At 39.2% G+C, this 14,766-nt stretch overlaps 1 long non-coding RNA gene across 1 annotated transcript; it reads left to right on the top strand.

Annotated features, from left to right (window-relative positions):
• Window positions 1-1,332: 1,332 nt before the first annotated feature.
• Window positions 1,333-13,761, top strand: LOC121697468. The gene is made up of 4 exons (XR_006026459.1): window positions 1,333-1,831; window positions 1,974-2,081; window positions 13,178-13,307; window positions 13,539-13,761. It is a non-coding gene; the product is annotated as an uncharacterized LOC121697468 (long non-coding RNA).
• The last annotated feature ends 1,005 nt before the right edge of the window (window positions 13,762-14,766 follow it).

Genomic DNA, 14,766 nt, shown 5'->3' on the forward strand with positions numbered 1-14,766 from the left:
TGTTTAGTAAGATTGTTACCACTGATTCAGAATGCTGCAGCACGCCTGGTCTTCAATCAGCCAAAGAGGACACATGTAACTCCTCTCCTAGTTACTCTCCACTGGCTCCCTGTAGTGGCCAGAATTAATTTAAATATCTCATTTTGGCCTAGGACACTGACAGGATCAGTGATCAAGATATACAGTTTTAAAAAAATGAAATAAAGCTCAAAATCCAGAATAGCTGTTAATTTCATAATATCAATGCATCGGGAACACTGCACATTCAATTTCAAATCAAAACATGACCAAAATTGATCAAGTTTGTGTTATACCTTTACAGAAAGTGAAGAAAAAGGAATGTTAGGCTGTTCAAAAAATAGCAGTGTTTGCATTTTTCTTCACAAACTCAAACATTTACTGTAAACTGAAAAATGTCTCAAGATATTTCTTTACTTTGAATGTACTAATAACCTAGTTGCTTTACCATTATTTCTGAGAATTGCTTGACATCTGTGTTGCATGGAGTCAACCAACTACCGGCACCTGTGAACAGGTATTCCAGCCCAAGACGATTGAACTACATTCCACAATTCCTCTGCATTTCTGGGTTTTGCCTCAGAAACAGCATTTTTGATGTCACCCCACAAGTTTGAGGTCTGGGGATCGGGCTGGCCACTCCATAACGTCAATCTTGTTAGTCTGGAACCAACACTTTGCTCGCTTACTGGTGTGTTTTGGATCATTGTCTTGTTGAAACACCCATTTCAAAGCATTTCCTCTTCAGCATAAGACAACATGACTTCTTCAAATATTTTGATATATTTAAACTGATCCATGATCTCTGGTGTGCGATAAATAGGTCCAACACCACACAGTATGAGAAACATCCCCATAACATGAATTGTGCTTTACTGTCTTCAGTGTACTGTGGCTTGAATTCAGTGCATGTGGGTCGTCCTGCTTCAGAAGCTAAAACCTTCAACAAAAGTGACTGCGGTCGGTTAGTGGATAGGAGACCAGTTGGATCATTGACTGGAATAACACATCATTTCACGCCTCCACCGAAACACCAATCTTCACGTGATAACGAGTGACTGGTTTATTTTGCCTAATCCTATTTTATTGTGTTGAATTGGGACAAACCATAGACTGTATATATAGAACTGGACAGTGCACTGTCCAGTTCTATATATACAGTCTATGGGACAAACAGAAAAAAAAAAAAGTGCTCTTTGCTTCCGGATCAAAACAACCAATCAGTGCCAGGAGATGTATCTGATTGGCAATCATTGCTCGTGCTCAAGGTTGCCGCAGCAGCCCGCAAACTCTATCAGCCAAGTCAACTCCAAGTTCTACAAGCTCTCCAAGCAAGTACAAGTACAGGCAATGGCGGAGGAAGTGTCTCCTTACATTATGACTATGACAAGTAAAAAGGAGAAAACCAATGAAGCAATGAAAACTAAAAAGAGCCAAGGATAAAAACAAAGGCGACTTTAGGAGCGCTAAAATGGCAGATAACCTAAAATTCCCTGTTCCAAACAGCATAGAGTTAATGCTAACCAAAGTGATAGTAACAGAAGTAACGTTACCTGTTTTTGTTTTTGTTTTTTTTGTCTGTTGACAGAAGTTACTGAAAGGTAGTCCATGATTGATAAATACAAACTCCAAGACAAACTTAGAACCACGGTCCAATACATTAACAGGAGTTGTACAGGAACAGCCAATTTTTTTTTTGTAGAAGCTAATGCTAGCATTACCAGCACAACCCTGAACGGGCTCTGACCGCTCTCTCCAAGAGGATGATAAGGGAGATAAAGCAGGTTGGAGACCTGAGAATTAGTCCAGTAAGGTAGGCTACTTGTTATTTTAGTATATTTGAGTTAAACAGCACATGTACAGATGTATTTCAATTGTATTTAGTTGTAAGAACACATGAGTGGTGTACTCACAGTAAAAGAAATGGACTAACAGACTCCGTCGTTTTCAATTAGGGGACGTTGCGTTGTGATGGTAACTCAGCTGCATGGCCATGTTGGAGGCACTCGGAGTAAAGAACTGAATGAAGTACAATGGAGTATTATGCACTTTGGATACCTTAAGTGAGTATAACCATGTCTACACAACAGAAAAAGCTCATCAAAACACGTCCATGATGCAAAGGCATATAGGGCAGGACTTGGACCACAAGAAAAGGTGCAATATTTCAAGAAACTAGAAAATGTAATTCCAGGGAATTACCATTGCATGTAAATGTAAAAACTACTGTGTATAACATTACGTACAGTATGATTATTCAGATTACATAGACTTACAGTATTCTTGAAAACCACTTACTTGGTTAGATGTTAGCTGAGAGTATATGAGTCAGTCAGTACAAATAAATTGTCAATTCAATATTGATCAACATTTGTTTTAATAGTGCAGAAACAGCAGAATGATACTCAGAACACACTAATGAACACTTAACAACCAATGCAAGCTTGAAGTCAAAAAATCAAAGTTGTTAAAAAAACAATTTTAAAGTTAACCAATAATGATAAGGGAGAAAGATATTATATATAGAAAGATATATACTATATTTGCATTCTGTTTGGTGTGTGCTTCACCTCACTGTGTGTACACTGTGTGCTGTCTGTGTTTCACTAATTCAAGGATTGGGATAAATGCAGAGAGCAAATTTCCCCCACGGGATCAAAAGAGTATATACTTATACTTATAAATGGTTGACAAATATAATTCACAAGTATACAAGTTCCATATTATATTATTTAGTTTATTATATTATATAGTTAGTATATTCCTCACACAACAATATAGTTCTCAGAATGTCTCAGTGTAGATCTCGGAAAAGTCTCAGTATGGTTAAATGGTATGTGAACAGATATGTTGAGATATGGTCACGTGTTTGTAAGAATGTATGTTAGTAGGTATGTTGCTAGCAACATTGTCAGAGATGTATGGTTGCACAGACAGGCACACACATAATGTCATACATGGTCATCACCACTGGTCTGGTCTGGAACCTAAAAGACAAAAGCAAACAGACCAAACTTCCCAGCCTCAAATGTTGTGGGCGGGACTAAGTTCGGAATGGCACCCAGGCTAGAGTCAGAGGTCGGAAACTGGAGCTAGATTTTGCTAACTGAGTTGCCCAGTTAGGGACTCGTCATCACTTTTGTCGTCACTTTGTAGTTCGTTTGTAGTCCATGTTAGCCTGGGTGTTCCCATGCTGCCTTGCGCGCGATTTGATTCACGCTGCTAAGGCAGCCTGGAGACCATGGAGCAAATTTTCGCCTGAGATAGGGAACCAATCACAGAACAGGGGGGAAAGCAAGACGATGATGAGCTATGCGCAGACGCATTTGATAGACATCCGTGGCACCCAATAAACGGATCTGGGCATTTTTTTCAAATACGAGAAAATTAACGTTTGGTTCCCAGACCACGTCTCATTGAGAAGTGGTGGCGCTAGCCAGGCTAAGTCCATGTGGCCTTTCATGTCCAACAGTTTTAATGTGAACTTGGGAATTTTCCGTTTTTGTCACTTGAAAGCTGCACATCTTCCTTACACAAGCGTCTTACACTATATTTTAAGCAAATAAAGTTGTTTATTTAGGACTAGTGAGCGTATGTTTAAACCTTTGTTGTGGCATCTGTGTTTGTCACACATTCCAACGGCAAAGCACATGAACACTTGCTGTGGGAAAAACAAAGTAGCCACGGGGGCGGTCCTTGTCATTCCCAAGTGCCATGAATGTAATTTTGAGACCTCAGACCAGCCTCAGACGAGTCCAGGAAGTGACATCAATTCCGGAAATAAGTACATTATTTACTTTACTCTTTATGGAGAGAACAGCGGGGAAAAACGTGTTTTCTTTTACAGTTCATGGAAAAAATAGTCACATTAGGTAGAAGCTTTTTCATTATTATTCGTAATTCACATTTATTTATTAAATAATCGATTGCGACTGACTGTCCACGTAATCTGCCAGAGTCAGCTGGGAGGAGCTTGTGACTCACGCATAGGGACTCACGGCAGATATTGCGCATGATGAACATGATGACTGACGGAATAAATTACTATGATGTTTAATAAACCATTGTAGGCATTCATTTAACAAGTTATCATTATATCACATCAATTAAGTGTTTTCTGTAGGCTAGGCTACTGTGTGTGACATGCTTTACACTGACTACAGCATAAAAATACACAATAGGCTATCAACACGTTTGCAGTATCACTGTTGCAGAAATCACATACAAGAAGGCATCCTCTTTATTGTTTGTACATTTTTGCACATTCCAACATAAGGAAGCAGCATGAGGAAACTTGTCATTTTTCTGCCTTATTTTCTAACTAATTTTTACGAGTCTGCAGTATCACCGAGTACAGACAGCTGTTACTAAATGACTTAACTCCCTCTCTGAATCTTGTAACTCGTAGCCTATGATAGATGGTTCACACAGAAATTCTTCTCACACTTCCTTCACCTTCAAAGTCATGAAAGTTAAACATTTATTCATGTATTATTATTAATATCATCCTCGCAAATGATATCAAGTCGTGTTAATGTTGAAACTACCAGACATGATCATCTTCAAACACAATCATGGTAAAACAAAACAAAAAAGTTATAGCCTAATTGTCTTTCCACTTTTCCGACCTACAGTCAATCCATCGAAAACCTCTGAAATGATTAACGTTAGTGCCGTTTTTTTTATTAGGTTTACTTGCCTCTATGTAATGCTTTACTTTAACATACAATGGTATTGTAGGCTGCATAGCTTTGTTCATGAGTTTACGTGCTGGCTGGACTTAGCTTCTTATCCAAACAATACGGTTGTTTCCCTACTGTGCGACAGAAAGACGCAGGCATATTGCGTCAAATTACCAAAAGTTAGCTTCCCTACAACCAGACATGCTAACTATTCTTCTTACGGGAACCCAACGTTACGTACGAGGTAGTTGAGCCTGTTTTGCCTTCTATTGTTCATGTAGATAATACAGAAGCTACAATGTCGGCACAGGATATATGTTATATAAAGTTATAGGATTTTAAAAAAATCCCAAATGAATGGGCGTTCTATGGGGTTAGCAGAGAGTTGATGACTCAGATTTTCCTAAATAGTTGATGCAAATGACAGTCAGAATAATTTTCAAGTCATCAACTGTTAGAGTATAATCAAATTTTACCTTCCATTGACAAGTAGGCCTATTTTTTTTTTAAATCAAAAATTCAAAATGCAATGTTCCAAATTATTATGCACAACAGTTTCAAGACATTTTATAGGTTGTAAAGAACTAAAAATGGTCATTTGTTTAATTTGCAGTATTAGGAGGTCATATAAATTAAATCAAAAGTTATTTCAATCAAAAACATCTTAACAGGTCAAGTTACATGTTAACATAGGGCCCCTTCATTGATAACATCTTCACAATTCTTCAATTCATTGAACTTGTGAGTTCTTGGAGAGTTTCTCTTTGCAGGATGTCAGAATAGCCTCCCAGAGCTGCTGCTTGGATGTGAACTGCATCCCACCCTTATAGATCTTTTGCTTGGTGATGCTCCAAAGGTTCTCAATAGGGTTGAGGTCAGGGAAAGATGGGGGCCACAACATGAGTTTCTCTCCTTTTATGCCTTGCCCATAGCAACCAATGACCCAGAGGTATTCTTTGCAGCATGAGATGGTGCATTGTCATGCAAGATGATTTTGCTACGGAAGGCACAGTTCTTCTTTTTGTAACGGAAGAAAGTGGTCAGTCAGAAACTCTACATACTTTGCATTTGTCATTTCCACACCGTCAGGGACCCTAAAGGGGCCTACCAGCTCTCTCCCCATGATTCAGTCTGAAAACATGACTCCGCCACCTCCTTGCTGACGTCTCAGCCTTGTTGGGACATGGTGGCCATTCATCAACAATCCATTACTCCATCACTGGACCATCTAGGGTTGCACGGCACTCATCCGTAAACAAAACTGTTTGAAAATTAGTCTTCATGTATTCCTGAGCCCACTGCAACCGTTTCTGCTTGTGAGCATTGTTTAGGGGTGGCCGAATAGTAGATTTAGGCTATGCTAGAGATGCACCGATATGGAATTTTAGGGCTGATAACGATAACCGATATTTATTGGTTTGTTGTGGCCGATACCGATACGATAACTGATAATATTACTCTTGAAAAAAGGACAGAACTCATAATAGTCCTCAATAGTACGGCAGTCAACAACATAACAGTAGCCTAGCCCTACAGTATGTGTGGCTCCTTTAAGTGAACCTGATGTCAGTGAATTGCGAGTGAGTGGCTAGAGAGTTTGAATCGTTTAAACACTCATAAATGGCTCAGCTTGGAATAAGCTACAGCAGTGGTCCCCAAACTACGGCCCGCCACCTCATTTTGGGTGGCCCCCCAAAACATGTCCGTGGTATATAGCAACCGGCCCGCACGGGAGTACGACATCGTCAAACTATAACCTCCGCAATTTCCCCCATTCATTCTCTATGGCGAGTCTTAACAGTACACATGTAATACTCTTTTGTTGGTTATTTTGGCGCTGTTTCGCGTTTGCCAAACAAAAACGGAATGAAATGTAGGCCTTCCTGCAAACAATGTAAGAGGCCTATGCTGACTGCATCAGTGCTCAAAGTATTGTAAAAGTTTATCAATTAATTGTTAATAACTAACTATATTTCTGGGACTTTCTGGAATAATTATTTCTATTTTGTATTCACTCGTTCAAATGTTCATAGGCCTACAAAGAGGTCACAAGTTCAGGTGAGTGAAAGTTAGAATGGTGGTCATTTCAGACCACTTCAGCGCTTCATAAAATTCTCATAGTTTGAGAACTTTACATTTTCAGAGTTCAGAGTTCACACATTTTTAATAAAATATACTTGTTTTGGGAATGCAAAAGCCTTTTTATTAGTATTATTTAATTTGAGTTACGTTTTACACTGATATGGCATGATGGCAATATAAACACAGCTAACAATGGTATTAAATTGCAATAGCCTATAGATTAAATGTAATGGAATATTCAACTAAGGTAGACTGCTGTTGTTCATAGCACTAAGCTATTTATGGTTACTGATATACTCCGAGTCTCTGGCCCTCTCTTAGAGCCAGGCATAGTAAGCTGGCCCTCGGAAGAAAAAGTTTGGGGACCACTGAGCTACAGTATAGCGACCAAATCAGAGTTTGTGAGGGAAACTTAGGTTTAGTTTCAACTGCGGGTAACTGAATAAAGCTGCAACTCCTCAGACTGTATCTTATGTCCGTCTACTCTGTTGCGCACAACCTGCTGCAGCAGAAATGAAAGGCGTTAGCCCCGAAGGTTTTCATAACTTATTATGATGACCTGTCTAGAAATGAAGCACGAATGGTTAGCATATTTCTAGGTAATAATAGAAAACCCACGCTAAAGTAATGCAAATATAATACTAAAACACAACTTAGAACTAGGCCTACTTATGTACTCGTCCCACTAACGAGTTTGTTTATTTGTTTCCCCGACCAGCGCGGTAAAGTGCAAACACACCAGCACAAGACGGCTCTATATAGGGCTGAGCTCTGTTAAGGTTAAATGGCTGATCATTCACGAGAGGATTTTGAGATGCACAGATTCCCAAATGAACGCATATACACAGATTTTGTTAGAGTGGTGAAATACATTCACACCGCTGACATTATATTGAGGAAAAAGTATAGCCAACCAAGCTCAAGTAGGCTAGCTCAGTGTAGCCAGACGTAGGCCTAAATTAGGACTTTAAAAAATATCGGCGCAAATTATCAGCCAGAATTCTGTTATCGGACCGATAATAATATTTTCATTTTTTCACTTATCGGCTAATAATATATCGTCGAGTCGAGTCTGTTTTGCCTTGTATTGTTAATGTAGATAATATAGAAGCCACAATGTCATTTCAACATTTGATATCTTGTCTGTGTCCTTTTTGCAGTGAGCAAAGAGATTTGCAGATTATTACATTCTGTTTTTATTCACATTTTACACAACGTCCCAACTTTTTCTGTTTTGGTGTATATCAAGGCCTTGATAACATGCTGTCACCAATACATAAAACTTTGTGCATGGCCTGTTTGGCAAGTGAGGGGTTGATCTGAACCAATCTGACTCTTTTAAATATTTACTTTACTACTACATACGACACTGATGGTTGATTTTAGAGACCATGGGTCCTAATTTGAAAGGCGGTTCAATATCAAAATGCATGGACCAAACATTTTTCTAATAATGAATCTAATTATTCTGATCACTGAGCAAATGTACATATTTAAACATGAATATACACTATCAGTCAAAAGTTTTAAACCCCCCCCCCCCTGTTTTTTTAGTGAAATTAAAATAGTTCAAGTCCAATGAATAGCTTGACATGGTACAAAGGTAAGTGCTGAACTGCTAGAGGTTAAAAAAGGTAAGGTTACATTCAGAAGTATGAGTAGTTTCCTTCACCATCAAAAGGCACTCAGAAACCAGGGGAAACTCTGACAGTAAGAGATCTGGCAGACCTAAAGCCACAACAAAATCAGAAGACAAGTTTCTGAGAGTCAACAGCTTGCATGATGGGTGGCTCACAGGATAACAGCTTCAAGCACAACTTAATAGTGGTCGTAGTAAGCAAGTCTCAGTTTTAACTGTGAAGAAAAGATTTCGAGTTGCAGGTATGACGGGTGGAGTTGCAGCAAGGTAAATCCAAGCTATGCCAGAACTACCTTAGGAAAAAAGAACAAGATGGTAAGCTTGAAAACAGTGGCGGCCGGTGGTTAAAAAAATAACGGAGGAAGAAATGTCCGCTTGATTGGTGTTGGTGGCATATGTGAACGAGTATATAGGCCACCTACCCAGACACATTTATAGCAGCAGAATGTACTATGTAGCATTTTAACTGGCATTGTTGTGCAATAAATCATACCTGTCAACACTCCCGTTTTTCCCGGGTTTCTCCCGTATTTCAAGGTCATCTCCCAGCACCCTCCCGTTTTTTTATTTCTCCCGGAAAACTCCCGTAATTTGCATGGCCATCAAACTTCATTTTAAAATCATTGATCCATTCAGGTTGCCAGATTGTGTATGAAATACATCCTACACATACACGATCACTTAGTTTCAATTTCAACCGTTTTGTCATAGGCTAAAACCAAAACCCAAATAAGGAAGCGGGTGCCAACTGCGCAGCCTGAGTCTCGTCGTAAGCAAGCGGGCTAGTTGAATGGCCTACTCCAGAACTAGCTGTTGTGAAATTGTTGGGAATTTAATTGATTAACACATCACATAAACTATTGAGTGTTGTTGATACACTGAACGTTCCCTCGGAACCAAATCTGACAGCAAGCAGCTTTGGAGTTTTGGAAGTAGGCTGCAGGCAGGCAGCTGGTGGATACATAACTGGCATGTGTAAGGTAATGGTAAGGTAAAAGCAACGACCGAAATCCAGTGTTGAAACACGTGTATGAAACGTATTAAATATGCAAACACAGATCCGGTATAAACACTACCCCCCCCCCCCCCCCCCCCCCCCCCCGAAAAAAAATCTCCCGTTTTTGGAAAGCTAAATGTTGACAGGTATGCAATAAATGCTGTTCAGACAGAAATCAGTCTAGAAATCTAGACGCGCCCCTAGCGGCAGCAAAATTACATTTGCTGCCAGGGCTAGTCTAGCAACTCTCCGTTGGCTTGTGAGCTCCAGAAATCGAAACTTAATCAGGGCATTGAAATCGTGTATAGAGTCGTTTGGTGGGCTTAACATAATGATTGATGGCAGAGTTGCAACTGTTTGGCTTGAATTCCCTGCTACTTGAAAACAAATATCCTATTGCGTCCTATTGCGTGCAGAGGGAATTTGAAAGACAACTGATTATCCCGCCCCTCGGACTGAGCACTGCGAACGGTGAGTGCCCAGACCCTACATTTTAATGTGGGTCTGGCTCGCCAGGCTAAGGCTAGCATGCAGTAGCCAGAAAAGTTGTGGGTTCAATTCTCAATTCTTGGCTTCCACCATTGTGCATTTGAGCAAGGCACTTAACCCCAAACTCCTCCAGGGACAATAGACTTTGTAATATAATTTAAATATACAAGTCACTTTGAATAATAGTGCTAAATTAATAAATGTAAAAACACTGGAAAACACTGTTTTCCTGATGTGCAAAATTATGAAAAGTCTGGAGGTTTTGCTCAATGTAATACATTTGCAAAAAAGTCTATAATACTAAAAATAGACACTTGTTTTATAAAACCATGTAACTATTGACCATTAAAAATAGACCTTAAAAGTGGTTATTTGTAACATGCTAATGTTTTTAAAGCCAAATTGCTATTATTTAAAGACAGGTTGTAATAGCTAAGTGGGAATTTATACTCGAAAGGCAAATGTTATTGAAGACGCCATTAAAGGAATGCATCATGGTCTGAAACATTCATTAACAATGTAACCATCCAAAGATATAGTTAGAACGGTGAAAACAAGAGCATATTAACAACAAGAACATCATTTAACAATTGTTTAGTTGAGGCATAACTTGGATGATTATAACAACGCATAACTATCCGAAAATGTTTTTATCACCAAATCCCTGAACTGTCCACGTTTGTGACAGACCAGTGCTAACGTTACCAGTTAGTCACGAGTAGGCTATTTGTCATACTAGCCAATGTAGCATTCAGTAGCCTACACTAGCCTTACCATCCTTCATTTTTGGATCTGGTCTTCCTGCTTTGATCCTAACTTTTGCACTGTATTTGAATGTATAAAAGATGGACTTTGTCCTCTGATTCCATTGTACTGTTTATTTCAGGAGCAAAAAAAACAAGCTTTCCGTTCAACATAAGATTCTTAGTTGTATGACTGCAGATAACGTTCTTGCTTGCAGAGCAGCTAGCTGCTCATTAGTTCACCGTTGCCGCTAAAAACAGCACCCCCTATCGCAATTGAAAATTACTGTACGGAGGAGCTACCTACGGAGCCCCGGATATGTCATGGGGAAAAAAAAAATAAGTTGTGGCCACGAAATAGCAATTCGTTCCCACAAAATAATAAGTTGTGGCCACAAAATAGCAATTCGTTCCCACAAAGTACTAATTTGTGGCCACGAAATATTAATTCGTTCCCACGAAATAGTAATTCGTTCCCACGAAATAGGTAGTTTGTGGCCACAAAATATTAATTCGTTCCCACAAAATAGTAATTTGTGGCCACGAAGTATAGTCTAACGTGCACTGGACAGCTGGGTGAGCAAATCGAGCGCCAGTAGAAGCCTGTCGTGTCTTTTCTCATCACTCCCCACCAGCTCTCAATTCTCTGGTTTGCAGTAGGGTACAACCGGGACGATTGAAACAGGGGAAGAATTAAACATTCCGGTTTTCTCCGAGTGCAACGGTGATAGACAGACATCATTGCCTATCATCCTGTTACGTCCTGTTATCACGGAGTTACAGGCGATAAACGATTTCTGATGGTCACAAGTTTACTTCATTAGCGGTTTATTTTTTTTGATTATTAAAGAGTGTTTTTCATTTAAAGGTTTGACTTCATGCTTATTCAGTAGAGCATTTAGTGCTCTCCCCAATCCCAGACGTTCACATTGCATGTTTGTTTGTAATGGATGCAAAACAGCCTATAATGCTAAATGTCTATGGGGAGACGATTGAAACCTATTTGTCCCGACCAGGCAGTAAACCCCATTTATTCTAAGTCAATGCACACGTATCTGTGTTTATACTATATTTTATTCAGGTGAGACATGGAAAAGCAGTTTTAGAAAGATGCAAATATATTTGGGGCCATCGGGTAGGGGGTCGAGTTTTGCCATGTTAACCTATGGAGACTGACAGCCTGTGGGTCATGAAGGGCACTTATTTGGATGTGTGGTGGCTTTAACCACATAAAAACAGAGTGAAATAACATTTTGTACTATAGAAACATTATATAATTCGAAACATGCATTATTCTAGCTATATTAATGGCATAGTGCATGCTATTTCCATAACCGCGAAATACGCGCATCACCATGACGGCAATGAGTTGTTAACAGACATGAACCAAGACATATAGCCCAGCAGCAATCTATCTAAAATAACACATACTTGAAGTACCATTCATGGTATGTTGTCAAATATTAAAGTTGTGGGAAGTTTACATAATTTAAGCTGTATGTTTCATTCGTCCCCCATGCTGTTTCATTTGTCCCAGCCAGGAGGGACGAATGAAACATAACGCACGTTTGACTTCTCCTTAAATAACTCTTGAACGGTTTTGTTCAGAGCTGTAAATGCAACTGTATTTGACAGAGGACAGATATAGTTTGCTAGTGACAAAATATTAACTTTCAGTGTTTTACAATGTCTTTGTAAATTACGTTTCATTAAAAAGTGTTTCATTTGTCCCGGTTCTCCATCAGCCTCGGCGTTGCTCCTGACCGTCCATCTATCTCGGCACAGGTCCTCGGGTCAGCGCACCTCTGCGACGCGACGTTTTACAAAAGATAGAAGTGCCCGATATATGATTTCATCAGCGCGCGGCGTATGCAAATAATAACAAAGAAATGGAACAGTGATGGGTGTGTGGGTAGAAGGCGTGAGATGAGATGAGGATGGGGAAAAAGTGAGAGTGAGGAGGGGGGGGGGAATGAAGATTCACCTTTAGCTATCTGATGCATGTTTTAATTGCGCTTGATTTGCTCATCCAGCTGTCCAGTGCACAGCCTATAGGCCTACCTATTTCGTGGCCACAAATTACTATTTCGTGGGAACGAATTAATATTTCGTGGCCACAAATTACCTATTTCATGGGAACGAATTACTATTTCGTGGGAACGAATTAATATTTCGTGGCCACAAATTAGTACTTTGTGGGAACGAATTGCTATTTTGTGGCCACAACTTATTATTTTTTTTCCCCATGACATATCCAGGGCTCCGTAGCTACCTCCCTTGGCCATTGAAAACGACGTGATTCACGAGCCGCTGGGGTCCGAGGTGTTTATAATGGACTTCAATGAGGGGCTTGAGGAGGAAGTTCCTCCATACAGTAATTTTCAATTGCGATAGGGGGTGCTGTTGCCATTTTGACCTAGGGGAACGATTTTGTTCATTTAAAGTGTTCAAATAGTGATATATTAACAGTAATTCATCAGAATAGTAATTCACTTTATATATTTTTTATTTTTCTCTGAAATTTTAGGGAGGGTGTTCAATGAAGGAGCCTCCTCTGCTTGAAAACATGGAGTGACCAGCACAGTCTCCAGACTTAATTGGGGTGTTCTAAACTTTTGACCGGTAGTGTTTATAAACATGCAAAAAGAAATATTAAAGTAAGTCCAAATAAAGGATATATAAATAAGAATGTGACATGTTAATCATGGGCCCTGATAATGTAATTTGTTTCCTTGAGAAAATACCAATTGAATTTAAGTATATGGAATTAATTGAACAAGAGTATAACATAAGCATATTATAATTGTTAATATTATATCTTGGTTTGCACATCTTGTCTCAAGTATGGTATATGTTCTTTCTTCTTTCACTTGTCTCCCATCCCACAGCTTTGGGAGAACAGTCTGCCCTGCACCACCCACCACCCCATCTGTGGCCACAGAATCCCCACTAGCCCATCTGGCACACTCCTCCTTGTCTGTCAAGTTGTCAACTCTACAATCCTGTGACTGTGAGTACCACTGGACTGTGATTTGTTCATTTCAGTGAGGACACAACTTTCCCCAACTCATGACCCTCAGTCTTGTCTCTGAACCCTTATTTTGCCTCATCCTTATCTTTATCATCTTCAAAACAATTGGTAGTGTTCAGTGGTATCCAGTGGCAATCCTTGGTATTGGCTTCATTTAATCTATTCCAAATAACTGTTTTCTCAATAATTATTGATATGTGAAATTTTAAGTAAACTTATTTCCAGGCAGTGAGATGAATTTGGTAGGTTGAGGCGCATTCACATGTCTACAGAAGACTAATGTGTGAAATGACAAGCAGGATTACTCTGATTTATAACCCCCCACAGACCTCTTGATAAGCCATACAATTCTTAAGACAAAGAGAGGGACATATGCTCACTTAGTTTACTCATTGTTTTATGGTAGGTTTAAGAGAGATTCAACATACTCGTCTCTTACCAGAAGGTGCCCTTATTCACATAACTTCATAATTTACATGTCAATAGCATGGATCCTGAAAGACAATGGTTAATACCCATGCTACATTTCAGAAACAGATGTCAGCATCTTGAAACTGACTATCATAGAAAATGGGTTGATTTAACTCAGCGTGATAATAGAAAATGGAGAAAGAACACTCTGAACATTCTCTGATTTCTTTTTTTAATCTTCTCATTGGATTTTTGTACAAATACCAGAACCAGGGTGAAACAACAGGCATAAACAGTTTGGACAGCAATCAACCATGGTATCAGTTATGGTATCTATCTGCCCAGCCCTCCTCCCAGATATCCAATCAATATTCAATATGACAACCAGCCCCAACTACCCCAAACAGCCCCAACTACCCCAAACAGATACCCTGCTCTTAGATCTGCTCTTACGCGGCAAAAGTAGGACCAAGAAAAAATTAAACTTTTAGAAAATAGAATAACCAAATAAATAATGATAATACATTAATAAAGCTTTTTGTTGTGTTTAGTTTTTAGTGTTTAGTTTTTTAGTATTTAGTATGTGAGAGAATTAAGAATACAGATGTCAAGCCTAAAAAGCTTTATTATGTTTAGATACATGCTTTGATAGTAAAATGAACAATTACCGGTAT

This window comes from Alosa sapidissima, chromosome 22 (genome assembly GCF_018492685.1).
Source record: "Alosa sapidissima isolate fAloSap1 chromosome 22, fAloSap1.pri, whole genome shotgun sequence".
Classification (NCBI taxonomy): Eukaryota; Metazoa; Chordata; class Actinopteri; order Clupeiformes; family Clupeidae; genus Alosa; species Alosa sapidissima.